This window comes from Canis lupus, chromosome 20 (assembly GCF_011100685.1).
Source record: "Canis lupus familiaris isolate Mischka breed German Shepherd chromosome 20, alternate assembly UU_Cfam_GSD_1.0, whole genome shotgun sequence".
NCBI lineage: Eukaryota > Metazoa > Chordata > Mammalia > Carnivora > Canidae > Canis > Canis lupus.
In genome coordinates, this window is record NC_049241.1 from 19,909,586 (window position 1) to 19,935,460 (window position 25,875).

Below are 25,875 nucleotides of genomic sequence, written 5' to 3' on the forward strand. Positions count from 1 at the left end.
AATTCCCGTTTTCAGAGGCTTAAGGGAAATGACTTTAATGCTCATAAAATGGCAGACGTTCTGTAGCATGAATGAATGAATGTTTTTGGTGGTGAGGCTGACTCCCTCAGAAGCAGACTCTGAGGTAAAGGTTTGAGGGGAGCCCCAGAAACACTGGCAGAGGTGTAGGGAAATGAGATAGGGAAGGGAAAGCAGCCAAGAGAAGACACGGTAATGAGCAGGTTGTTGCCACGGGCAACTGGCCTCCGTGCCAGCGGGTCCCCTGGGAGACCGTGTGGAACACACCTCAGAATTGTCCCACTTGAGGTGCGAGGCAGCAGCATTTGATCCCTACCTCCCCACTGTCATTGCTTGAGGCTGCTCCTGGGGGGCATGACCTGCATATTCTTTGCGTGGCCAAGCTTGCTCCTGAGACCAGGGGTTCTCATGGACAGAGGGTCACAGGTGCTTGCCTGAGAAGCCTTTGGATGTCAGCAGAAGTGAGGGCCCAGGGGACAGAGGTGAGGCAGCAGCTAACTCAATTGATTCAATTTCGGTCCCTTGATCCTGGATGCCCTTCAAGGCCAATATGATTCTCTGTATTGTCCGGTCCTCCTGTCCTCCCCTCTGAAGTCCCCATCTTTCCCAAAGAAAGATGGGTCCAGGGCACCTGGGTGGCTCAGTGGTTGAGCATCTGCCTTCGGCCCAGGGCGTGATCCTGGGGTCCTGGGATCGAGTCCCACATCGGGCTCCCTGCATGGAGCCTGCTTCTCCCTCTGCCTGTGCCTCTGCGTCTCTCTCTCTGTGTCTCTCATGAATAAATAAAATCTTTTAAAAAAGAAAGAAAAAAGGTGGGTCCTTCATGAGGAATCCTGCCACAACTGGTGCCTTTTCCAGCTCTTTCTCCTCAGTGCTTCTAGAGTAGGACATCCTTCCCGAGGCTCTGAACAGTTGGGGCTGGCTGGAAAATTGGTGTGCTGGTCTGGGAGGAGCTAGTTTGCACAAGGACATTGAAAATGTGTTTTGGCTAAAGGGGCAAGGAGGAGGTTCCTTGTGTGGGTGTCTGGAGGTTGGGCATGAGGCCACTGGCTTTTGGCTTGCCTACCCTACCTTTCCCCAAAGGCTCAGAGTCCTTTGGAAGAAGGGGCTGCCTTGGGAACTGAGGTCACTGTTCTGGGTGAGATGAGGGGATATGCTGTCCGCTCAGTATAGGACGGGACCCCTGACATTCACCCTGGATTTGCAGTTAGGCTTGGGTTCTGATCCTGCCTGTGTCACTCTCTGGCTGTGACCTTGAACACATTACTGTCTTCTCCAAGCGTCATCCTTCTGCATCTATGAAGGGGTCCAGTTGGGCCTACCTACCTCACAGGAGAAGGCTTGGAAAGGAGAAGCAGATTCTGGGGAGCACATAGCCAGTAAGTGGTCCACCTGGGATGGGAATGCCTGTCTGGGTGACTCTGGGATTTGGGGTTCACCAGGAACACAATAAAAAGAAAGTCCTCCTTTATTCTGAATAGGAGGAAGAAAAAACTAAGCCGAGAAACTCATCTAGCGTGCACGTCAGAGCGGTATGTGAAGAGGGCAGGAGAACTCTCTAGTGGGACAGGCAGTGTGATTTGCTAGACCCTGTGCAAAATGGAAATACAGGGCCCCTTGTTTAAGAGTGACTGGGAATTTCAAGGCAGGAACAGCGCTTATTAAACTGACCTTGGGGCCCTTCTAAGTGCTGACCCCGTAAGACTGCTTGGGTGGCATGGCCTTGCAACTGGCCCCATTTCCCTGCTTCCAGCAGCTAGTGGGTACAGATAGGGCTCCCTCTGGTAGGATGGGTGAGGGGCAAGCTCCAGCATCAGGTGAGCTGGGTTCCAATCCAGGATTCCAGGCTTCCTAGCAAATGACCTCACACAACTTCTTAAAACCCTCTGAACCTCAGTTTGTTCCTCTGCAGAATGGGACCGGCTTCTTTCCTAGGAGCATCGTCAGGCAGAGACAAAACCATGCAGATAGAATGCTGAGCACAGTGCCTGGCGCAGAGACCCAGCAATACCAAGAGCTGGGGTAGTCCCTTCCCCCTTCTCCCTACCCCCACCCCCGCCCCAGGCACAGACCCAGGGGGCATGCCAGGTCCCAGTGGTCATTACTTGTGTCCTGCTCAGCCTGGGCTGGAATCGTGGAGGCTGCAGTCGCCTGCTCTGGCAGCCCTACCTCCCCTCCCCATCCCCCAGGCTTTTAATGAGTTTAGTATTTTCATCAAATCATTCTTCCTACAACACAGGGCTGGGGGAGGCTAAAAATAGCTCCCTGAGTCACATGATGGTTCCAAATGCGGAGGCTCCCAGCAAAGGTACAAGTGCGACTCCTTGTTTCCTAGGAAATGAGAGTCATTGTGATGCCTGACGCCGGGCCGCTGCCAAAGCCGGGGCTGCTTGCAAAGGCACATTGTTTCCTGTGACATCCCTGCGTGCCTGCGACAGGCAGAAGGCAGGGGCACGGGGTGGGGGGTAGTAGAGCCCCAGAACTGGCTGAGCCCTGGCCTGGTGCCCTCAGACCGGAGCCAGAAGCTTCCCGTGCCTTCAGGAGTAGGAGCCCCCAAGGCAAGTGCTTCATCACACCTGGACCCCCCTTCCATGGGGAGCTGGCAGGGAATTGCTTTGCCAGCAGGAGAGCTGGGTTTTCTCTGCTACCTACATTCCCTGCCCCTCACTCCCCTGGTCAACAACTCGCAACTAAAGGTGTCTTATTGTTTGGTGGGGGCGGGGGACACCTAGCTGGTTCTGTCCCAAGAGCACGTTTTAAGTTCAAGCCCCATGTTGGGTGTCAAGATTATTAAATAAATAAATCAACTTTTTAAAAGGGTATTTTATTGTTTGGTAAGGAAAGCAAATCTGTTGACAAACACTCCCCCGGGGAGCCTTGCCAGGCTCCTCCCTACCCTCTCCTCCCACTATCAATCCATAACCCCTCACCCCCTATCTCAGGCTCAAGTGCATCACGGGCACCTGGAGGGCTTGTGAACATATGGGATGCTGGGCCTCCACCCGGAGTTTCTCATCCAGTAGGTCTGGAGTCTGGCCCAACGATGTGCATTTCTCGTTCCCACATGATGCTGATGCTGTGCTCCACAGACTTTGAGAACCTTGTCCTAAATGCTGCGGTCCATGTTTTTCCCAGTCCCTCCTCCTCTTCCTATTCCTCTCTCACCACTTCGTAGCAACCCGAAAGCACATTTAGTCCCCAGTGCCCTGGCCCTGCACTCAACAAGACTTTCTGGCCTCTGGGCCTCGGCTTTGGGCCTCGCTGCCTGGAGCACCCTCCGTCCCCCTTCTCAATGGCTAACTGCTACAAAGTGCTTTAAGTATAAGTACTGAGAGCGACCGCTTCTTGAACAGGAACCATACATGCTTCCCTCTTCAAGATTCTACGGAGATAAACACTATTATCTTCATTTCACCCACCATTATTACCTCCATTCTACGGTGAGAAAAGTGACATTCAGATGGCCAGTCACAACCCTAAGTCACAGAGCTAGAAGACAGAGCTGGCATTCCTGGTGGCCTGAGTTTCAAGCCCACAGGTGAGTCACAGCTCCCATGACTCCCTCAGGAAGGCTTTTCTAGATCTTTCAGACTAGATAGATCTTGTACACCGCCTTGGAGACTTTGTACATGGGTGTCTTTGTCAATGTGCTGACAGCCTTGCAGAACAACTCCAGCTGTTGATGGGCCTGTCTTCTTGCTTAGACTATTTGTTGCTTAAAGACATGGGCTTTGTCCTAATCATCCCTAGTCATTGGAACAGGCTCTGGCATTAGTAAATGCTCAATAAACGCTCACCTCTTTGCTGAGTTACTGAATAACGGTTGCTAAAATGTTCGTTGAGTAGGTGAATAGGTGGTTGGTGCCTCAACACTATTAAGTGAGTATGTAAATAGTGGGTGCTCATTGCTGAGTAAATAAATGAGATATTAAGTTCTCTACATATGTTGCTTGAATGAATGCATACATGAATAAATAGTAGTTGCTACTAAATGTTTGCTGGAGAAATGAATGAGTATAAGCGTCTGTTGCCTGGCTGGATGAGTAGATGGGTTGCCTGGTAGATGGATGGGATGGGTTGGGTTGGAGGTGGTTGGATGGTAGATTGGATCAATAGGTAGCTTGATATATAGATGGATGGATGGGTGAATAAATGAAAGGATGGGTGGGTAGATGGATAGGTTGGTGTAAGGATGGATGAATAGATGAAAAAAATGGGTGGGTGGGTTGGTGAGAAGATGGATATTTATCCAAGCAAGTTGGTGGTTGGGTTGGATGGGAGGCAAGGGCCAGATTTTGGTATTTTTGGCATGGGGGCACTCTTTGTGTAATGCCACTTTTGCCAGATAGATGACAAAGAGTGAGTTATTCATGGAACACCAGGGCAGGTGAAGTTGCAGCCAGCAGGGCAGCCTGAGGGTCCTCTGGGCCATGACTTGGAAAGCCAAATGGATGATGCATCATGAATGTTGCAAGGGGGCTGTGGAACTAACTGTTTTAAATGTCAGGATGTCGCCCAGCTGTGAGATGGGGGCTTGACGTTTGTCATGTTCCCGAAGCACTCGTTTTAATGACTAATTATTTTCCCTCTTCTGACATGGCTCCTTGGGAGGGGAGCAGGGAGCTTGGCTGGAAGCCTCAGACTTGTGCTCCGAAACTGAATTCACTAATAAGCCAGAATGAATTAACCCCTACCTGCCAGGTGGGAAGCAGAAACTCGAAGGCCCCAGGCCCAGGCCCAGCCAGATGCTGCTCAGCTGGAAGTCCCTTCTGGGCTGGCTGGCAGCTTCGAAGAATCCAGAGCATCTAAGCCAAAACCCTGGTGGATGTCCAAAGATCTGGAAGAAATGCAGGTTGTTGGCTTCAAAGTTATTTGAGTTTGATCTAAATGAAATGATCAATGATTTGTTTTAAAAAAAACAACAACAGTACTTACTGGGGTGCTTGGCTGGCGCAGCCAGTGGGGTGTGTGACTTGTGATTTCAGCTCAGTCGTGATCTCAGGGTTGTGAGATGCAACCCGTTGTTGGGCTCAGCACTCAGCATGGAATCTGCTTGGGATTCTCTCTCCCTCTGCCCCTCCTGCTTGTGTGCTTCTCTCTCCCTAAAAATATATAAATAAATCTTTTTTAAAAAGCAGTACTTCCTATGTATGGGACATTGTAAAAATGCTTTACCTAATTATTTCATCCTTTGAGGCAAAGGTTTTTCTCATAACCTTCCCCATTTTACAGACGGGGAAACTGAGGGACAGTTTTCACAATGGTTTTAAAATGTGCCTGCAAGTTCTTTGCTCCCTTCAGGAGGCAGAGTCTAATTCCCTTCCCCTTAAATATAGGCTGGATTAGGACCTCGATTCTGAGGAGTGGAGTAGAATAGGGATGACCGTGTGACTTCTGAGACCAGATCACGATGCCGGAGCAGCTTCCTCCTGGCTCTGTCTCTTTTGAGATGTGCATCTTTGGAGCCTTAGACCTTCATTAAAGAAGTTGGGGAGCCTTAAAGCTCGTGTATTCTAGAGAGTGGCCGAACCGGAAGGTGAGCCAGGCAGGCTGGCTGAAGAGCCACAGCTCCAGCGGTGAGGAGCTCCTGCCCTGCTCCTGTCTTTCCTGTATAATCCACCCATGCACGAACTGGCAGGGCACTCATCCCAACCGTGTAGGTCTGCAGGAGGATTCAATTAGACACTTCTGGTAAAGCACAGGGTTCAGCGGTTAGAACGTAATAAATTCACTAATGGCAACCCTGTCCTTGTAGATACTTAGCTGTAACCTTGCCATTACCTTCAAATTGCTCTTGCGCGCACATCCCCACTCTAACATGTCTGCAGATGGATTTGGTGCTGCTACTCTGGGTCCAGAAAGCCACTGCTTCTCTCTCCCTGCCTCCACTCTACTTACCCGTGCCAGCCCACCACCTCCTGCCTGCCCCGCTGGAGCAGCCTTGCCACTGGTCTCCCTGCATCAGTCCTGGCCGCTTTGGCTTCTGCTCAGCGCCTTCGCCAGAGAGATCCTGATGAAACTTGGCACCTCACTTCTCTCGTCTGCCTAGGACCTTCTGAGAACAGCCCATCTCTCCCAGCATGGCAAACAAAGTGCTTTCGATGGCCTACAAGGTTCTATACAATTTCCCCATCAAACACCTCCTTGATTCGGTAAATCAAGTAAATTCACCATTTACTTAGTCCAGCCACGTGAGCTACCTGCGGTTCCTAGACCAAGCCGCGCTGGCGCATCCTGCCTCGAGGCTTTGCATTTGCTGTTCCCTCTGCCGGAATTGCTTTGCCTGCTGGTATCCACACGGTTCACTTCTTCACCTCTTTCAGGTCTTGGCTGAAATGTCGCTCTCTTACTGAGGCCTCTCCTTACCACCTATGTAAAATGACAAGTCCCCTTCGCTACCCTCCTTCCCCTTCTAGTTTTTCTCCATGGCACCTACCACCATCTTACACACGCATATCTTTTCTTACTCTTTTTTTTTTTTTTTTAACTATTACTCCCTCCACTAGGACATAGCACATAAGGACAGAGATTTTTGTCTGTTTTGGTCACTGCCTCTGGGGAGAGCCGCCTCGGGCTCATGGTTGGTGCTTAGTGCATCCTTGTCAAATGAATGAATGAATGGCTGTTGGCTGCCATCAGGGAGGCCAGGGAGGAAGTTACTGAGCTACTCGAGGTCAGGTCAGACTGTGCAGCAGAGGCTGAGATGGCTGGGCTATGCAGTCTGCGGGTGGCCCCTGGTGTTCTGGCCTGTGCAGGGAGCTCCCGACCCTGGAGATGCGGTGGGAGATATGCCTGTGGAGGAAGGGGAGATGGCATATTGGTACTCGGTAAAGTGGGTGGCCAAGTGATGTCTAGATTAGTGGTGGATGTGAGGACAGGAGAGGAGGTGGGAAGTCCAGCATGAGAAAATCCTGGGAACTCCCAGGGAGCAAGTGAGAGTAGGTCCTTTGGGGGAGTGAACGGGGGGTGGGCGAACAGAGTCCTTTATTCTAATGCCCATGGGGGTCAGGCGGGAGCACCAGGGAGGCAAATAGAAGTGCCCACAACCCTGCTGGGTTCCATTGGCTTATTGCCATGTGGAAAGACAGGCCTGGGCTTGTAAGAGCTTCTAGTTTGTTGAAGGGAGCCAGAAATCTGGGTTTTTTATGTGAAATTTCTTGATTTTTGAGGCTGTTTATTTCAACTATGCTAAAGGGTTGTATGGACCCAATAATCCCCATCTGTGAGCCTGACTCAGCCCATGGCAATCTGTTGACAACCTCTGGGGTATGATAGTGAGGGGAAGGTCTAGGGGCAGAACCTGGGGAGAATGGGTCCCAGGGGGTGCTCTCTGGCCAAAGGCACAGAAGGTAGGAGTTCTAAGCAGGCAGTGTGTTGGGAGCACTGAACATCATTGAGAGGACCACGGCGTGAGACTGGAAACTTGATCTTCAGGGGATTGCATGGGGGTTTTAACAGAGTAGGTTTGTGTAATGATACAGGCAGAAGTCAGTTTTCTCTGGGTGTGGAGCTGTCCTTTCTGTTCCAAAAGGTGTCCATTTTCCTTATGTGCAACGATGAAGGGGAGACAGATGGAAATTTCTTTGTTTCAGGCCAGGGCTGCAGGGACAAATGAGCCAGTGGGAGGGAGTCCAGGTCCCCCAGACCCTGGGAGGGAGACTGCACTGCTGACCTCCGGCTGAGGCCTCCTGGGGGGTTACCTATGGGGACATTGTGACATTCCTGTTGATATCCAGAACAAAATAGTGAGGTTGACTGCTCCCACCCCCACCTCTTGTACCGAATGCTCACCCGCACACCTCAGTCCCTGAACCTGCATGTGGCTGTCAAAGCCTGCAACAGCACCACCCAGCAAAACTTCCCATGTCATTGCCAGCACTCTCCACCTGGGCCGCTCAAGATGGAAACCACCAGCCACCTGTGGCTACTGCACAGGTGATGTGTGTTTAGTGTGCCTCAGCAGCTGGATCTTTGATTTAAAGTAATTTCAGTTTAAGTAGCCTTATGGGGCCATTGGCTGCCATAGTGGACGTGCAAGTCTAGAGATTTGGAAGAAACCATCGTGATTATAGAGACAATACTCCTCCCTGCCTCCTTGCTTATTCTTCTCCAAAAGCAGGGAATGCCAACGGGGAACTGAGTTTCCTGGTGGGCATGGGTGTGATTGCCTCCTCTCAAGGCCTGGATGGCCAGTGGAGGCCTGGCCTACGTCCTCAGAGCCTGTGTGGCAGTCTTGGCTCTTCTCCAGGCCTCATGGGCATCTCTGACACTCGGGTCTTATCAGGCCAAGCAGACAGCAGAACATGAGGCCAGGGCTCAGTGGGCTGGAGCAACCCACGTGGGTTCTGGGCCTGCCTCTCATGCTTCAGCTCAGTTACCGCCCAAGGCCTCCGCCTGCCTGGGCATTCAGCCCAGCTCATAATAAAAGGGCCACTTTTAGTTTCCTTCCCTGATCGCTCATGGGAGTTTGTCTCCCAAAGGGACTTTGTGGGGCAGGAGGGTGTATGGCAGAGGGGAAGGAGGGTGACTCTGGTTTGGCAGGATCCAAACATTCCCGAGTTTCTACAACATTTGCATCTAATAAGGTCTCAAGCCCCTCACAATGGTTATTTTAAAATTTGTCTTCTGGTATTCTAGTTTTAAAAAAAGAACTTTGCACATAGTATATAAACGTATCCCCTTTGTAAAAGATTAAAATAATTCAGAAGTTCTTCCCTATACATAGAATTAACTATGGCCTTCCTCCCAGTCTTCTTTCCATTTACACACACACACACACACACATGCACACCAGTGGGATGTTCTTTCCCTCAGAGGAATCCTACTGTACACAATCACTTGTTCTATGACTTGGGGTATCTTCCCATATCTGTTCATGGAGGTAAGCCCCATTCCTTGTTGACTGCCACATAGTATCCATCTGCTTATGTGTAGTGTGGTTTAGGTAATCCCTCCCTATTGATGAATATTTTGGTTTTTAGAGGCTTCATTTTTTTTTAAAGATTTTATTTATTTATGAGAGACACACAGAGAGAGGCAGAGACACAGGCAGAGGGAGAAGCAGGCTCCATGCAGGGACCCTGATGCAGGACTCAAGCCCAGGACCCCAGGATCACACCCTGAGCCCAAGGCAGATGCTCAACCACTAAGCCACTCAGGTGCTCCTCCTTGAGGTCTCAATAGCATCACTATGTTGCAGTGGACATTCTCGCCCGTAAGCATTAGCACACACACACACACACACACACACACACGTGACAGGGAGTGGGGTAGACTGGATTATGGTTCAGCAAGCATTCCCTCCTCCCCTACTCCTAACTTCATGGTGGGGAGTATGTCTCCGTCCCGTGGTCAGGCTTGGCCACAGGGCTTGCTCTGCCCAATGAGATGGGGGTGGGAGCAATGATGGCCAGGTCTGAGCTTAGGCCTTAAGAGGCCTTGAATGTTTTCTGTTTGTCCCTCTTGTGCTTCTGCCGGGAGAACCTCATTCCCTGGGGAGCTGCTGGCAGGGGGAGGAGGATGGGAGACACAGCTTGGAGCCCGGCCCAGCCCTGCCCTGCCCTGCCCAGCCTGGCTCAGCCCAACCCACCCCTCCCTGGCTGCACTGCAGACAAGTAAGCCAGAAAATAAATGTTTGTTGTTTTGCGCAGCTGAAATTTCAAGGTTGTTACACAGGAAAAGTTGCCTGACATGGGGGCGAAAACTGGGAGAGCTTTTAGCATCTATCAAAATGTTTAATGAAACGCCCTTTGACCCAGTGTTCTACTTCCAGGTGTCTAGCCTACCGAAACACTCCATATCGAGACACAAGAACAATGATATTTAGAGCAACTCCCGCTTTGTAAGGGAGGGTGTCCTCCCTGTCCCGTTTGATGGATGGGGCTGTCCAGGCATTGAGCTGTGAAATCACTTAGTGGCTCTTCCAGGGTGCCTGGGAGGGAGGGGGGGTGGGGGAGAACCGGGAAGCCTCTGTGCTGGGCCTCCCCTCCACGCAGAGAGGCAGCCCCCGGGGTCAGCAGCCCGCACAGCTGCACGTGTGTGGGCACCACCTGGCCCGGCTGCAGCCACAGGTCACAGGCTTGAGAGCCTGACAGTTTTATCATCTTGGGAGCCTTTCCCGAGCTGGACCTGCAAAACCCCCCTCACCCTTCCCCCGCCCCCAGCAGTTCCAATTCCTAGAGGGCTATGGGGGGTGCAAGATTGGCTGGCAATACTCCTAAGATAGAATGCCTGGGGAAACAAGAATTTGTCCTGGGGTTGATGTTGACCGTTTACCATTCACCCCCAGACAGTCAATCCCTTTTCCCGAAGAGCTGCATTTCTCAGATGCTTTTGTCCCTGGTCCTCCAGGGGCCCCTTTGACAGGATCTCGGGAGAGCTCCCTGGGTACCAGGATGCTCAGGGCCGCGGCAAGGGGCTTGCCTCCTGGGCGCCTGCCTCCTTCCTCGGCCACTGGCAAAAGGCCGAGGGGAGGAAAAGTCACTCCGACACAAGGACCTGCGGACACCTCTGCAGAGAAATTCGTCTTTTGTTGGGGGAAGCCCAGATGGAATCTCGGAGCTGGGAAATAGACCTGTTTGCCTGCTGTCCCCACTCGCCTCTCGGGTCATCTGTCACTGTTAACTCAGTGCTGATAATTCTGTCGAGTTGGAGCACTCGCCCGGCTTGGCAGCGAATTGAGTTGAGAAGGAGTTTTTCCCCAGCAGAAATGTGCTGTGTCCATGGTTATCTGTGCGAGATGCTGTTGTGGGAACGTGGAGGCTGTATCTAGGGGGTTGGGCCCATCAGGGGCTTTGTGCCCAGCTGAGATTATAGGCCTCAGCCTGCAGGGCCCGCCAACCCACGGGGGAGAGATGAACCAAGAAAATTGTGCTCATCAACCATCCCTGGGTGTCCGTTAGCCCATCCAGAGGGAGCTGCTCCATCTCTCCATAGAAGGCAATGGGGGGGGGGTGCTCAGTCCTCTTTAGATGGCTGCATACTATTCCCCTGTGTACCTGTGGTATGGCAGCAGGGATGCTGGAGTAGATGACTGTTGGTCGAATCACCGTGAGCACAGGGCTGACTGTCCACAAGCTGGTTTGTGGTTTAGGAGGTGCCGGGTACGAGGTCCTGCTCAACTGGTACACCAGCATTCACCTCAAGGTCAGGCATGGGGAGGGGGAGTAGCTCCTTTCATCCTAGGAGGTAGGTCCCATTATCACTAATTTACAACTTTTGCTCATTTGTAAATTGGTGATAATGGGACCTACCTCCTCAAATTGAGGCATAGAGAAGTTAGGAGTCTTGACAAAGATCACACAGCTACTAAGTGGCAGAGCTGGGATGCAAACCCAGGCCTGACTGACCCCAAAGGCCACCATTCCTGTAACTACCTCTGCCGACCCCCAACCACCTGTCAGATGTACTTGGGAAGTTTGCTGAAGTCCTGCTGCTGATGGGGAAGCTGAGAGAACACAACTGTTCTTTAGTCCCTAAATCGCTTGGGGTCCCAGGTATGACAATAACCCTTGCTGTCCACACTTGACCACTTTACGTGGCCAGGGTGGGTTTCTGGTTTTGGGCAGCAGTCAATCCAAAGCCCCTGACTTTTAGTTTGCATCCTTTTTCCTTAAAATAAGCAGATAATTGAAGCTGAAGCAAGACGCTCAGCTTGACCTGCATAATCCAGTTGCCTCCTAACTGGACTTGCTCTGCCCAAGGGAAGCCTTTGCCCTTCTGTCACCTGCTTGGAGGTGGTCCCTGTCAAAGCCAGAACCCTGGACACCAGCAGCAGCTCTTACTCCACTATAGTCAGAGACCGCAGGCCTGGTGGGAAGCTACCCTTCTTGGTCATGGGACACTCGTGGGGGTGCAAATGTTGCCAGCTGAGTTTTCATTGGCCCCAACCTCCTGTAAGCAACCTGGAGCACAGGAGGGCCAGGCTGGGGTGGTCCTTCTGCCTGGCAGCTCCTGGCAGACGTGCTGCATGGGGCTCCAGCACACTTGCTCTTCTGCATTCAGCACGCCCAGGCTGGGCCAACACTAATATTTACTTTTGCAGGCAAGGCTGTGGCTCTGGGCTGTTTCCCGTCCCCGTGGTTCCCCTGGGCCCAGGGGATGGATTTGCAGGGTGGGGTGTTGGGACACAGCTTGTGTGGGCTGAGCGGGAGCCATGGGAGATGTCAGGCAGGGAATTAGATCCAAGGCCCCAGATCGCAAAAATAACTGTAATGGTAACAATAACAATTATTTATAAAGTACTTGCCATATGCCAGATGCTGGGATAAGTCTCTCCTATGTATTTTGGTTTCCATCTCACCCCACTGCTCTAAGGCAGGTGTATTAGAGTTTTACGGGCTAGAAACCAGAAGCAGTGGACAGTAAGGAGCTGGTCCTGGTTCACACAGGTACTAAATGAAGGACCTCGGTGGCCAGCTGAGCCAATGAGCCTTGGGAATTCTAAAATCAAAGGCCTCCACGGGGTGGGCAGTTTAATGCAATGAGCGAAGCCTGGGAAGCTTAGGGCAACAGTGAGAGGTGGGGCCTAGAACACACTGGAGAGGAGAGCCCAGTGACACGGTCAGTTGTAGCCACTTGTTGCCACCAGGACAGGTGGCCCCAGTGGCCCCGGCTTGTCTGATTTTCAAGAGGAAATCTTAGCATGTTTGTTTCTGTAATCAGGGAAAATACATATTTAAATATCTACAGGTTTTTGTTTGAAGTTTTCCAGTTTCTAAATGTTGGCAACACATTTCTTAAAAAAAAAAAAAAAAAGAGAGAGAGAGAGACCATACGAGGAGCCAAGTCAAACATGGCTTGGGGTGATAACTCTGCTCTCACTGCAAAGCCCTGCTTGTTCACCCCTGCACTCTGCTTCCTCCACACATGAGGTAAGAGGGAGACGGGCTCAGAGGCCCCCAGTCTGGACCATCACCTCTGAGCCACTCTGGGGGTGCATGCCTGGGGACATGGCCACCCTTGGGTCCAGACCCTCGGAGGGCCGAGCTCTGGCTCACCTCCATCTGTCTGGGAGCCATGAAGAGGAGGGTCTCCTGGCCAAGGGGACATGCCTGCCCAGAGCTCACAGCCCTGCTCCTTGAGGGGCCTCTGGGGACCCCAGAATGCCCTGCCCCCAGGGCCTTAAGCCCACTTGGAGGACCAGTGTATCCATTCCCCACTGCTGTAAAAGAAACCATGTCAACGTCATGGTGGGAAGCAACGATCCTGTGGGTACTACAGTCGCCCATGGCTCGCAGGCTGGGTCAGTGCAGCGGCTCTCTCGGGTCTCCTGACACCCGGTCAGAGGGCAGCCTGCTGGAGCCCCGGGCGCGTCACCCGCACGTCTGCAGGCCTCTGACCGTCGGCTGAGGCCTCAGCTGGGGCTGCCGCACAGGACACCTGCACACAGCCTCACCTTACCGTGAGGTGACGGGTTCTGGGGGTGGGCTCCCCATGACGGAAACTGAACGGAGGCTGAATGGCCTACGTGACCCAGCCTTAGAGTCACATCTGCCATTATTTGCTGGTGGCAGCGGAAACAACAGGCCGCCCAGGTGGAGGGGAGGGACGTGAACTCTCCCCCAGGTGGCAGTGGGGCCAGATTACGCGGTAAGAGGGGCCTATGGAGGGAGAGATGTTTCCATGGCCACTCTGGGGAATTTTTTCCGTGCTAGCCAGCTCGTTTCCCTTCCCTGCGGTCCCCCTGAGGACAGAGCTGCGGGGCAGGAGGCAGAGGGGGCGCTGCAGGATGGCAGTGACGGCCCGGGGGACAGCCGGCTGCGCACACGCCGGCACACCAGGCCCTCTGACCCGGGCAGCGTCGAGGGCAGGCTGCGTGAGGGTAGGGCAGGCCCTCGGCGTTTGCTTTGAGGAGTTCCCCACCGAGAGCCACATATGGACCAAGCAGAGGTCAGCTCCTAGGGGGCCGGCGTGACGGCCACCACTGAGCAGGAAGGGCCACAGGGAGGAGAAGAGAGACGGAGATAAATGACTCGCTGTGTGTCCCTCAGCCTCCTGGAGAACACATCTTGACTGAGGTGTGGAAAGGAGGGTTTAGCACTTGCCCGGTGCTGTGAAGGATACCACAGGAACTTTCCTTGGGGGACGGGACAGATACACACAAGCCAGCCATCAAATGATGAAAGTTGCAGGGGAAATTTGGGTCAAATGGAAAGGCTTTGGGTAGCCTGGGTGGCTCAGCGGTTTAGCACCGCCTTTGGCCCAGGGTGTGATCCTGGAGACCCGGGATCCAGTCCCACGCTGGACTCCCTGCATGGAGCCTGCTTCTCCCTCTGCCTGTGTCTCTGCCTCTCTCTCTGTGTGTCTCTCATGAATAAATAAATATTTTTGTTTAAAAATGGGAAGGCTTTATAGAAGGGAGAAGTTAGAACACAGTCTCCATCCCGCCTGCAAGTCCAAACTGCCTGGGTGAGCTTGCAGAAATACCAATGCCTGGTGCCCACTCAGCTCCGTGCTGATGCAGGGCATCCCTTGGTGGCCAGTGTGCGGGGCTTTACAAAGTCTCCCCAGTGATTCTACTATGCAGCCAAGTTTGAGGTCCACTGAGCCAAAGGCAAAGTAACTCCCAGGTCTTACTGCAAGAATGGCCTCAATGCACAGGGAGGCCAAGGAAGCAGGCCAGGTAGACAAAACAGCTGGAGCACAAGAGGGGGGTGCATTGCAGCAGCAGGGAGCAGTGTAACATAAGGTCAGACACTCTAAGATGTGAGTATTGGTAATAGAAAGAGTAAATGTTGTCAGGCACGTACATCTCTTAGGATAGAGCCATGCTGGGAAGTAGAGCTTTCCAAAGGCAGCAGTATCAAAGTGGTTCTTTGTCCGCCTCCCCCTGCAGACTGTAGGCTCCCTGAGGGCAGAGGCCAGGTCTGGCTTCCCCTGGAACCCCATGTGCAGCATGATGCTCCACATGATATGGTCCTGGGAGTGTTGGGGTGAACATGAATAATTCTGGGCCTACTCTAGAGCCAACCAAACTCAGGTGTGGTAGAGATTGTTTGATGGTCACCTCCATAGGAGCCTCTTCTCTCTCCTTTCAGCAGAAACCCAGCGTTAATGGGAGCAGAATTTCCAGACTCTTGCAGCCCTGGGAAGCCATGGGATGCAGTCTCACCAACCACGCTGTCTCAGGCTGGGTTCCCCGAAGCACAGTCTTTGAGATAAAGGGCTAAGAGCCAGTTTATGTGGAAGGTGATTCCAGGAAGGGTGTGTATGGAAGTGCAGAAATGAGACAAGGGAGAAGCCAAATGTGGAGTGGGTAAGGGAGAGGTTATTGCTAGTGACAATGGGGTTCCATCCCACTGGGGACCTCTAGGAAGAACAGCCCCAGCTGTTTCCACCAAGGGAAAGAATGCTTGGGTATCTGTCCATTGTTGATCGAGGCCACCCCTGGGCACCATTAACTCTGACACTTCTAGCCTGCTCTGTGTGTTGATCTGAGCAAGCTTCTGGGGCCAAAGGAAGGTGTCTATAGAAGGAGATTCTGTGGTGACTGGGTGATGGCTGTCAAGGGGATATGGGAGGGGCAGGGACAGAAAGCATCAGTTGTGGCAAAGGACTTCCAGAATAGCCTCACAGAAGAAAGGTTGACTAAGCTGGTAAGAACCCTTTTGTTCATGACCTTCGCACTTTCCTCTTGTTTAGAATATAGATTTAATGGCTGGAACTGTGGCAGCCATCTCATGTCCATGTGGCAAAGGCCAACAGAACCATCAAGATTTCATTCTGTTCTGACATGTTTTAGTTAAAACAATTTCCTACTAGACATTGTTATCTAAGAAAAACCAACCTAGGGATGCCTGGAAGGCTCAGTGGTTGAGCGTCTGCTTTCGGCTCAGGGTGTGATCCCGAGGTCCTGGGACCCAGTCCTGCATCGGACTCCCCACAGGAAGCCTTTTACTCCCTCTGCCTATGTCTCTGCCTCTGTCTCTCTCTCTCTGTCTCTCATGAATAAAAACAATCTTTTAAAAAGACCCAAAAAAACAAAACAAAAAAACTCCCAATCTCTTTATAGTTTAAAGCAACCATTAATACTTGGATTTCATGTTACTTGCAGCCTAACTCAATCTCACTTCAATAAATCATAAAAATTGAAGAATGAATAAATTGAATTCTGGGCAGAAGGTGGGGGCGGGGCGGAGAGCACTTTTGCTTACAGAGATATCCAGCAGGTTTGACTGAATTCTCAGACGGTAAGCTCCTGAGGGCTACATGATGATTATTTGTGCTTATTATTTCATCCTCAGCTTGTACAGAGGAGACTTGCAATAATTATTTCCTGAATAAGTAAATGGCCAGTGATCCTGAGGGAGGTGAGAGAGTTGAGGATGCTCTAGACCGATTTGAGTTTATGTTTGTGGAGCGTCTTTTCATCTATCAGATTGTGTTTCTCTGTAGCTAGGGAGGTGGGATGAAGCAGGAAAGAGAAGAAACAGCAAATGAGCTAGGATTCAAGTATTAAAAATTGAGTAGGCTAAACTCCCTCTCTCTGAACCTTAGTTTCCTTATTTGGAAAATGGAGATAATAACCATAGCAAACTGAAATTTGTTGTAAGGACTAAATGAGATAATGTATGACCAGGGATTAGCAGCGTTCCTCGCTAGAACTGGGTAGGTTCTCAATAAAAATGTAGTATATTGGGGCACCTGGGTGGATCAATGGTTGAGCATCTGAGTTGGCTTAGGGTGTGATCCCGGGGTCTTGGGATCGAGTCCTGCATCGAGCTTCTCCCTCTATTTATGTCTCTGCCTCTCTCTATGTGTCTCTCATAAACAAACAAACAAACATTAAAAAAAAGAGTACTATATTATTGTTGTTTTTGTACCTGTACCGGGCCCTGTGGGAAGTAAATAAGACATGGTCCTTGTCCCCAGAGAGCTGATGATCTGATAGGAGGGACTTGCCGTATAATGAGAAAGGACAAAGACGATTCTTCTCATTTTATGGCTGGGGTCATAGACTCTGATGGGGTCATAACATGCACCCAGGATCAGCTGATGGGTTTGTGCTGGGATCTCAGCCAGCAGCCGCAGGAACTCCCGAGGAACGCTAGAAGCATTGAGAACTTCGGGAGAAACTCTGTGATTTGGTCTTGTACTCAGAGCCAGGGGTAGACAAGGGTCCCAGTGGACTCTGTGGTGGCAGCTCTGGGCTCCTTCTCACCTTACCCCGTTCCTTCAGAAACCTCCTCCACAGGCCCATCCCAGCTCTGAACTTGAAAATGCATTGATTGGAAGGAGCTGATTTGACCAAAAGAGGTGCCATTTGGCAGAGCAATGGGTGAAAACATTTTCAAAATGAGGATGATGCACGTTATTTTCCAGATTCGTCCCTGAGCAAACTGCTTCTCGGGACCATGTTGGCACTGCTGACTGCAGAGTTATTCTCCCTGAGATTGGACACTATGGTGAACATGGTGGCCGGGCCTGCTCTCTGAGGGGAGAAGTGAAGAAGTCCCCCTTGGCATGTGGCCGGGAGCCCTCCCCAACTGGACGAGCATGTTTGCAAACTACTTTCATGGTACTTTTTTTTTTTTTTAAGATTTTATTTATTTATTCATGAGAGACACAGAGAGAGAGAGGTGGGGGGAGGGCAGAGACACAGGCAGAGGAGAAGGAGGCTCCATACAGGGAGCCGGACCTGGGACTCCATCCCGGGACTCCAGGATCACACCCTGGGCCGAAGGCGGTGCTAAACTGCTGAGCCCTGGGGGCTGCCCTACTTTCATGGTATTTGATGGCGTTATGGAGATTCATTGGGTAAATCATGCTCCTGTTCAAAAGAAGCTCGGGTTCAAAGCCGATCTAACCTCCCCATCAGTCCTGACCGCGACTACCACCCCATCTCACAGATACAGCGACTCTCCAAAGGGTGGAGGATGGTCGCCCTCAGAGGGAGAAGGTCAGGAGCATGGGGCTGAGAAGGCTTGCTTAGTCTCAGCATTGAGACATTGGTATCAAAGCAGGCGATATTGGGCTTTGGGCTTTATCCAGCACCCTCTTTGATAGTTGGATGTCTTAGGGCACAAAGCAGGAGTACGACTCCTTCCTCCGGCATCTTGTCACCCAAGAGATGGTTCTGCTAGGGTGACATATGCCCACAGGCATAGCTCTACTTCTTGTGAAACAAATAAACAAAAATCATCATCATAAGCCTTGACATAACCGTGTGAGAACAGGTGGTAGGACATGATATGTTCTCTGCTCCCTGTGTTTCCACCTTGCTCTCTCCTCCATTCCGCCAGCTTTGAGCTTTGTACTCCTTGCCTCCGGGACAGGATGACTCAGCAGGAGCTCTGAGAGAAAAGAGTGTCAGCTCTTGGCTTTGGAGTTTCAAAAGCCTAGGCCCCTGTGCATGACAGAGACTGAGGGCATAAATAATACATGTAGGAGGAGAGCTGGGGAAGACGGAAGCTTCTGGACCTGGAGATGGAAGGACTCTAGGGCTAGGGGGAGGGAGAGAGGTGGAGGTGCTGTAAGAAAAGAGTCCCCTGTGAAGGGAGACTGGGGATGCCCAGTGGGGCTCCATCAGCACCTCCATATGCTGCAGTCTCTTCTTGTGGCCCCCGACACAGGAGCTACAGACGTTGTCCTCCCTGTGGGCGGCTACTGAGGTCCATTTTGGGGTGCTCAGCGTACCGGCCCAGAAGGGCACCTGCCACAGTGTCTGTCCTAAGACCTTGAGTTCTATCATCCCATGTGCATGCTCCCATTTTAACGTGCCAGGACACGCATAAACTGTAGGGGTGGGTTGGGACCTGGACCCCTCCTGGGGTAATAGTGATGGAAGGCACAGAGCCCTCTCATGACTCCCATTCCCCTGAACCCCTCCAAGAGGTCCCCGCTGAGATAGGGCAGGGTGAACCACGAGGCTCTTAGCTCCCCACATGCTGAGGGTCGGGTAAGAAGGGCCGGGCGTTCATGCGCATCCCTTAGGATCAGCTCTAACTCCATCTTTTCTGTCCGTCTTTGGAAAACTTAACGGGTGCAAATGTGAACAAGAGGCCTGCTCTTCCTTCCTCCCCTGCAGAAGCTCTGGGGACGCGGTCTGTTTCCTCAGCTCTGCTCACTGCCCCTGGGGACACTGCTCCTCAGCCCCGCGGCCCCGGGGGTGGAGTCTCCCAACTGCCCCCTGCCTGGCCCGCTCCCCATCCCCCCCACACGTCCACAGGCCTTTCATTTAAAAGAGTTCACTGCTGCAGGAAACAGATGGGAGTAACAAACATAATAAACAGTGAGAATTTCAAAGGTTCCGGAAACTTCGAGTCATGGTCTCAGGACTGCAGTTAAAGACTTCCTTCTGAGATGGGTTCTGAAAGCGATTGCAGCCACTGTTTATTTGAGCTGCTGGGATGGCCACGCAGGTACGGGCGGTGCTGGGTGAGCATCGTCAGCCCCCGGGTGGGTCTGTAACCCTCGCGGGGCCCTGCGGACGGAGGGTGCTGCTACTGCCGGTTTACAGATGCGAAAATGGAGTTGAGAGAGCAGGATGGGGCCTCGTGACTTATGGGGCCCAGTGCAGAATGAAAATACAGTGCCCTTGTTCTGAACAGATGAAGCATTTCACCACGGCCACAGCAGAGCTTCCACCCAAGGCGGGGTCCGTCTGGGCACAGGGCGCGTGTGACAGCACAGGACACGGGCCCCGTCAGGAGGACACAGCTTGTCCAAGGACCTCGACCTAGGGAGAGGCAAACCCACGTTTCGGCACAAGGTCTCGAACAGTCTTCAACTGAATTTGGTTGTCTTGTGTTTACCTGTAGGCGCCCGGACTCCCTCCTTCCCACTGACCACGGCTGATGAAATCTTGGCTGTGACCGGAATTTCTATGACTTAACAAAGAATAGTAGAAAGCAGGGCATGACTTTAAGACGCCAACACGACACAAATCCTGATGTTGTTTCAAGAAGCCCTTTGGCTTTTGCCACAATGGGAGCTGAAAGACGATTGGGCACTGCCCATCCCCTAGCCTTCTCCATTCAATTAACTTGACATGTAAACATTTTTGAGACAGATGATTCTCATTTTCAATGCAGTTTGAAAGTCCCTAGGGGCAGGAAGACTACTCAGGCTTACTTAGCTTCAGAAGTGGTGTCTTCACTCCAATTTATGTGGACTTCAAGGGACCGCAGTGGGCTCAGCCCAGCTGAGCAAGCTGCCTCCCCAGTGGGACATGGAGAATATAGGGTTTTCCATATACATTTGATGCAGTAGCTTAAAACATGTTTATATGAGTATATATTTGTATTTTATTTTTTTATCATAGTTGTTCTCGGGGGAGGGAGTCACTTTCCCCCAACCAGGGGACATTTGGCAGTGTCTGGGGACATTTTTGTGGTCTTGGCTGGGTGTGGGGAGCCGCTCAACATCCTGTAATGCACGGGACAGCACCCCCCCCCCCCCAGAGCAAAGAACTATCCAGCCTCAAATATCAGTAGTGCTGAGGCTGAGAAGTCCTGACTGACCATTAATTATCATTCATTTTGGCTTTTTTAGGGATTGAAATAAACCTTTAGCACTGGAACCCCACCTAGGAAACGTCTACCTCTAGGAAATGAAGTTTTGAGAGATGCCGACTGAATTTGTGATCACTGAATAAGAGCCAACTGGGCATCAAATCAGGGGTCAGGTGAACCTCAGGTGGGCCTCAAAACCACCCCAAGAAGTCTGCTTTGTTACCTTCATTTTGCTGGTGGGGAACCCGAAGCTTAGCGAGGTAATTAGGGAAGGGTTTCCTGGATGTGGGATCATCCAAAGATGCCTTAGCAGAGCCAGGCACAATCATGGGGTCTCTTTGGCCCTAAGAGGCCTCACACCTCCTCTGGTTATCCCAGCTGGGGGCCACCCAGCTCTCTGCCTCTGGCTCAGTGGCTCCTAGTTTCCTTGCCTTACACCCACCCCCATCTCTATTTCTTGCAGGCATTGAATTCGTAACACCTGGACTTTGAGGGACCCAATCTCCTAGGAGCTTGGGATAAACTCACTCCACGCTCAGAGTCTAAAGGAAGGGACAAGTAAACCAGGTAGTAAGTCCCCTGGGACACAGTAATGGATTTGAGAGAGTCCCATGACCTAATCAGAGCCAGTGAGAAGCTATGAGAGGCTTGCTGTCCATTGCTACCCCAGGAGACTGAGGGGCTGCCAGATAAAATAGGGGGAGCCCGGTTAAATTAGAATTTCAGATAAACAATGCATTAAAAAAATTGTAAGGCATAAGTATGTCTCACTAAATATTTGGTGGTATTTAACTTATACTTAAAAATTTAGTGGGGCATACTTACACTATAAAGGTATTTCTTGTTTATCTTAAATTCAAATTAAACTGACATCCTGTGTTTCTGTTTGCTAAATCTGGCAATCCATCAGAGGAAGTTAAGAGGACAGATGGCTCCTGGTGACATCATCTGAGCCCTGAATCAACTGTACCTGAAGCCAAACTACCCATGCACTTGTAGCTGAAGGACTGCTAAGGAATATTCAGGACTTTCTCAAAATCTTGGCCTTAGGAAGCTTGGAAAGAGAGCTTCTTAGGGGTGTCCTACACCTGCTTCTTCTCAGTGCTCAGTGTCCAGGGATGATAAGGCTTGTTGAACAACAGGCACTGCACCTCACTCCCTTTACAGTTTTGAGCATCCACTGTGTGCCAGATGCTGTACTGGAGCTCCAACTTCAGTTACTTCTCCCCACCCTTCATATGTGTTTGAGTTAGGTTCTATCACACTCATTTCCCAGATGAGAAAACAGAGGTCTGGAAAGGTGACATCCTTTACCTTAGAGCACAGGCTGAAAAAGTGAGAAACGGAGACCATGGAACAGGCTCTCTCATTCCCGCAGAGCCAAGGCCCTTCCTTTCCAGTTTACTGTCTCCCGGCCCCCACACCCTGCCTGCCAGTCAGCCCCTTGGAAGAACCCCAGTGTCATCCATGACCTTGGCTTCCTCTCTCAGCCCCCAAAAGACCCCCATTAGCTACCCACCTCCTGCTTGAAACAAGCCGCTGAACATCTGGAAGCCCTAGGAGGCCGTTTCTTTGACAACCTTTCAGGGCTCATGGAAATTCTTGCCTCAACTGCTGTGACGCGAGCAGCCCAGGTACACAGGCCCCTGGAGGCCAGACGGCTGGCAACATCTGCTTCCAATTACCCCAGGGAGGGACCTCACCGCCAGCCGCTGGTAACAGGAGCCCCTGGCCTCTGATTTATGGCCCATTTGGAATGAAGCCTCAGGAGCAATTACTTGCTGGATGGAGCCAGGCGAGGGGCGAGAGCTTTGCAGAGCAGAAAGCAGATCTGACTTGCTGGGCTCCCTCCCCAGGCAGAGAAGAATCATCTAGTGAGTACTATCTTATTTATTTAAATTACCAAACTTTTATGGACCTGCCTATGTGCCAGGCGCCCATCTCAGAGCTTCATGAATATTCACTCCATGAACTCCAGTGAGGGAGGTGCTATTATCATCCCATTTTACGGGTGAGAAACAGAGGACACAGATGACATAACTGGCAGTAGTCAGGCAGCTGGGACCATGGGCTCAGCTGGAATCCAGGCACCAGGATCCATGGTGAACATCAGGCTGCTCTGCAAAGGAATGATCTTTCAAACATGAAAACAGGACCACCAGGGACACCTGGGTGGCTCAGTGGTTGAGTGTCTGCCTTCGGCTCAGGGTGTGATCCTGGGGTCCTGGGATCCTCCCCTGCTGGGAGCCTGCTTCTGCCTCTGCCTGTGTCTCTGCTTCTCTCTGTGTGTCTGTCCTAAATACATAAATCTTAAAAAAAAAAAAAAAAAAGAAAAGAAAAAAGAAAACAGGGACCGCCAGATTTGCCACCCAAACCCCCAGTGGCTTCCAAACACAGAATGAAACCCAGAGCTCTGAATCTGTGAGGACCTCCCTGCCCTGCCTGGTTCTCTCTTCCCGCTCACCCTGCTCCAGCCACCTGCCCCTTCTCTCTTCTTCTGGTTGCTTGTTTCTTGTCTTTTTAACAGCTTTATTGACATATAATTAACATATCATAAAACTCACCCACTGAAAGTGAGCAGTTCGCCGATGGTGATGTTTTTCACAGAATTGGGCAATGATCGCCACAATCTGACGTAGAACGTTCTCATCAACCCCCAGAGAAATTGCATCCTCATTACCAGCGCCTCCCACCCCACTTCTCACCAGCCCTCAGCAACCAAGCATGCGTCCACTTTCTCCCTCCACAGATTTACCTACTCGGGGCAGTCCGTACGCGTGGAATCCTACAGTACATGGGCTTTGTGTCTGGCTTCTTTTCTTCAGCGTCATGTTTCCAGATTCACCTAGGTTGTGTTGCTGGTTCTTCACTCCTTTGTGTGACCAAGTAATATTCTGTGGTGTGGACATACCGCATTTCAGGTATCCATTCACCAGGTGACGGACACGGGGTTGCTCTCGCTGTTTGGCTTATGAATAATGCCGCTGCAAACATACGTGCCATTTGTGTGGACCATTCTGGTTTCCTGACATACTGAGCATGCTCTCCTAGCAGAGTCTTTATCTTAGCTATTCTCTCTTGCTGGGGGGGTGGGGGGTGGGGGGCGTTTCTCCTCCAGATCTTCCTGGGACTCAACGCTCTCACTTCACTTCTCTGCTCACATGTAACGTCAGAGGTCCTCCTCGACCACCCTCTCTGCTCATCACCCCCTCTTCCCTTATTCTGCTTTAGTTCTCTTTGACTGTCTCCCTATCAGAAATCACTATTTTTTATTTCTCCTCCTCCTCCTCCTCCTTCTTCTTCTTCCTCCTCCTCCTCTTCTTCTTTTTGAGAGAGAGAGAACAGTGGGGAGGAGGAGAGGGAGAGAGAGTGTGAATCTTAAGCAGGCTCCATCCCCAGTGTAGAGCCGGATGTAGGGCTCTATCTTATGACCCTGAGATCTTGACTTAAGCCAAAATCAAGAGTCAGACACTTAACTGACTGCGCCACCCAGGTGCCCTGACAGAAATCACTTTATATTGTTATCTGCATATTTGATTTTTCTCCCCCTGCATGGAAGCTCCATGAGGACAGGAACCCCAGTGGTCTTGTGCCCTGCCGGGCCCTCAGTGCTGGGCATATGGACAGTGCTCAATCAGTAGACAGTCGACGATGACATGGATCACCCAGGCCATGCTCCATGCCAGCGCTGGGCTTCTAGGTGGAGAGCAAGACATGCCCTCTGGTTACCAGGGCTGCTCTGATCATTGCTCTACTAGCACCATCTCGACTCGGCCTTTCTAATTTCTTCCTAAGACAGCAGGGAAGACAGAGGAGTCGGCCGGTAATCCACCAGGGTGCTGTGTAGGATGGTAAGGCTTTTCAGAGGGAGCACTCCAGCTGGAAACGAATGGGTTGTGACTACTTAGGAACTCTGTGATGCGAGCAGTTCACTGTGTTTCTTTGCCTCAGTTTTCCCAACTGTCAAATAGAAAATCTCTTTACTGGCTGGCTGTGAGGGTTGTGTTAGTTAGGGTTCTTCAGAGAAACAGGACCAGTCGAATATATAAGATTTAGTGCAAGGAACTGGCCCCGGGGCTGGTGGGGGTGGAGGAGTCCAGGGGTCTGCTCTCTGGAGTTCGGAGACCTGGGAAAGCCGGGGGGTGTTCTGAGAACTGGAGGGCAGATGGTGTGAGTCCCATGTGAGGACGGGAGACCCGTCTCAGCTCGAGGAGTCACAAATTTCCCCTTCCTTGGCTTTTTTGTCCTGTTACAGCCTTCCAGGGATTGGATGAGGCCCACCTCCACTGGGGAGGAGGACAAGCTGCTTTACTCAGGCTGATGTTTTTAAATGCTAATCTCTTCTGGAAACATCCTCACAGACATGCCCAGAAATAATGTTTAATCTGGATACCCCAAGTCCCAATTAAATTGACACAGAAAATTAATTACCACCAGGGTAAAGTGAAGTAACGTGGGTGAAACATTCAACGCATGTTAGCTATCTGTATGTGGATAAATAGAACCATCAGGAGAGCGGGGGAAGTGAGGAGGATGCCAGGAAACGAGGCTGGAAGGCAAGGGGAGAGAATCAATGAGGGCTTTCTGGGGGAGGTGGCACCTAAGCTGGGCAAGTAGGAGGTAGCCCGGGGAACATGACATCCCTCCTCCTGCCTCACCTCCAGCTCAGGGCTGCCACATGTAAGACGGAGACTGTAGGCAGACATCCTGCCACCTCGGCTTCCCTGCTGGCAAGTCTGACATTTGCCGGAAGGTTCCTGGGAGAAGAGGCAACATGACATGGTGGGTAAGCTCAGGGCTCAGGGCAGCCCTGGTGACCTGGTGTTCAAATCCCCTGGCTTCCCAGCTGCCTCCCTGGGTGTCCCTGGGCAACATGCTGAACCTCTCTGAGCCTTCACGTCCTCATCCATAAATGGGGATGGTAGTAATGGGGCAGGAGTGTCCTGAGAATATCCACCGAGGGGATACACGGAAGCAGGTGCTGTTGCCTCCAACTCTTCCCAGAGCGATGGTAAAGCAGGCAACTATTTTTGAACCCAGGCTCTCTACTTAAGGAGCCGGAGCAGACTAGGACAGTGGTGTCCAATTCTGCTCTGAGCCCGCTGTGTGGTCTTGGGAAAGTGAACCACTCCTGCTGAGCCTGGGGGGGGGGGGGGCGCTGCCCCTGGGGGGAAATGAGATAAAGGCGGCCCAACCCTCGCTGCTTCCCGTCTGCTGCAATCCCTAGGAGCGGTCCCCAGCCCCTCCTCCACCCTCATCCCTCTCCCGGGGCTTAATTGGGCAGCTGCAGGCACTTGGCACTTAACCTTCTCCCCATCTGCCCTCCCGGGAAAGAATGAACGCTAATCCCCGGAGCTGCTTCCCGCGCCCTCAGGGAAGTGTGCTGAGTGCAGGGAGCGGGGAG

The 25,875-nt window shown here is 51.7% G+C and overlaps 1 long non-coding RNA gene and 1 other non-coding gene across 23 annotated transcripts in view; one reads left to right on the forward strand and one right to left on the reverse strand.

Annotated features, from left to right (window-relative positions):
- LOC102154993 overlaps positions 1-25,875 on the forward strand; it is a 26,083-nt gene continuing 208 nt past the window's right edge. Inside the window, exons 1-9 of one of the 8 annotated variants that reach the window (XR_005374756.1) lie at positions 9-500; positions 1,299-1,397; positions 1,500-1,550; positions 3,372-3,556; positions 17,341-17,536; positions 19,569-19,729; positions 20,512-20,655; positions 20,935-22,345; positions 23,221-24,898. This is a non-coding gene — a long non-coding RNA (uncharacterized LOC102154993). Of the gene's footprint in view, positions 501-1,225; positions 1,398-1,499; positions 1,551-3,371; positions 3,557-17,340; positions 17,537-19,568; positions 19,730-20,511; positions 20,656-20,934; positions 22,346-23,220; positions 25,254-25,875 lie in introns of those variants that run through there. The other 7 variants (XR_005374754.1, XR_005374757.1, XR_005374752.1 and 4 more) reach the window with 7 other exon arrangements.
- The window catches only part of LOC102155071, a 15,411-nt gene continuing 8,713 nt past the window's right edge, over positions 19,178-25,875 (reverse strand). The window contains exons 3-8 of one of the 15 annotated variants that reach the window (XR_005374740.1): positions 25,130-25,228; positions 24,903-25,020; positions 23,227-23,365; positions 21,991-22,590; positions 19,773-19,847; positions 19,178-19,696 (exon numbers count right to left, since the gene is read on the reverse strand). This is a non-coding gene — a transcript (uncharacterized LOC102155071). Of the gene's footprint in view, positions 19,697-19,772; positions 19,848-21,990; positions 22,781-23,226; positions 23,456-24,902; positions 25,056-25,129; positions 25,229-25,875 lie in introns of all 15 variants that reach the window. The other 14 variants (XR_005374738.1, XR_005374748.1, XR_005374750.1 and 11 more) reach the window with 14 other exon arrangements.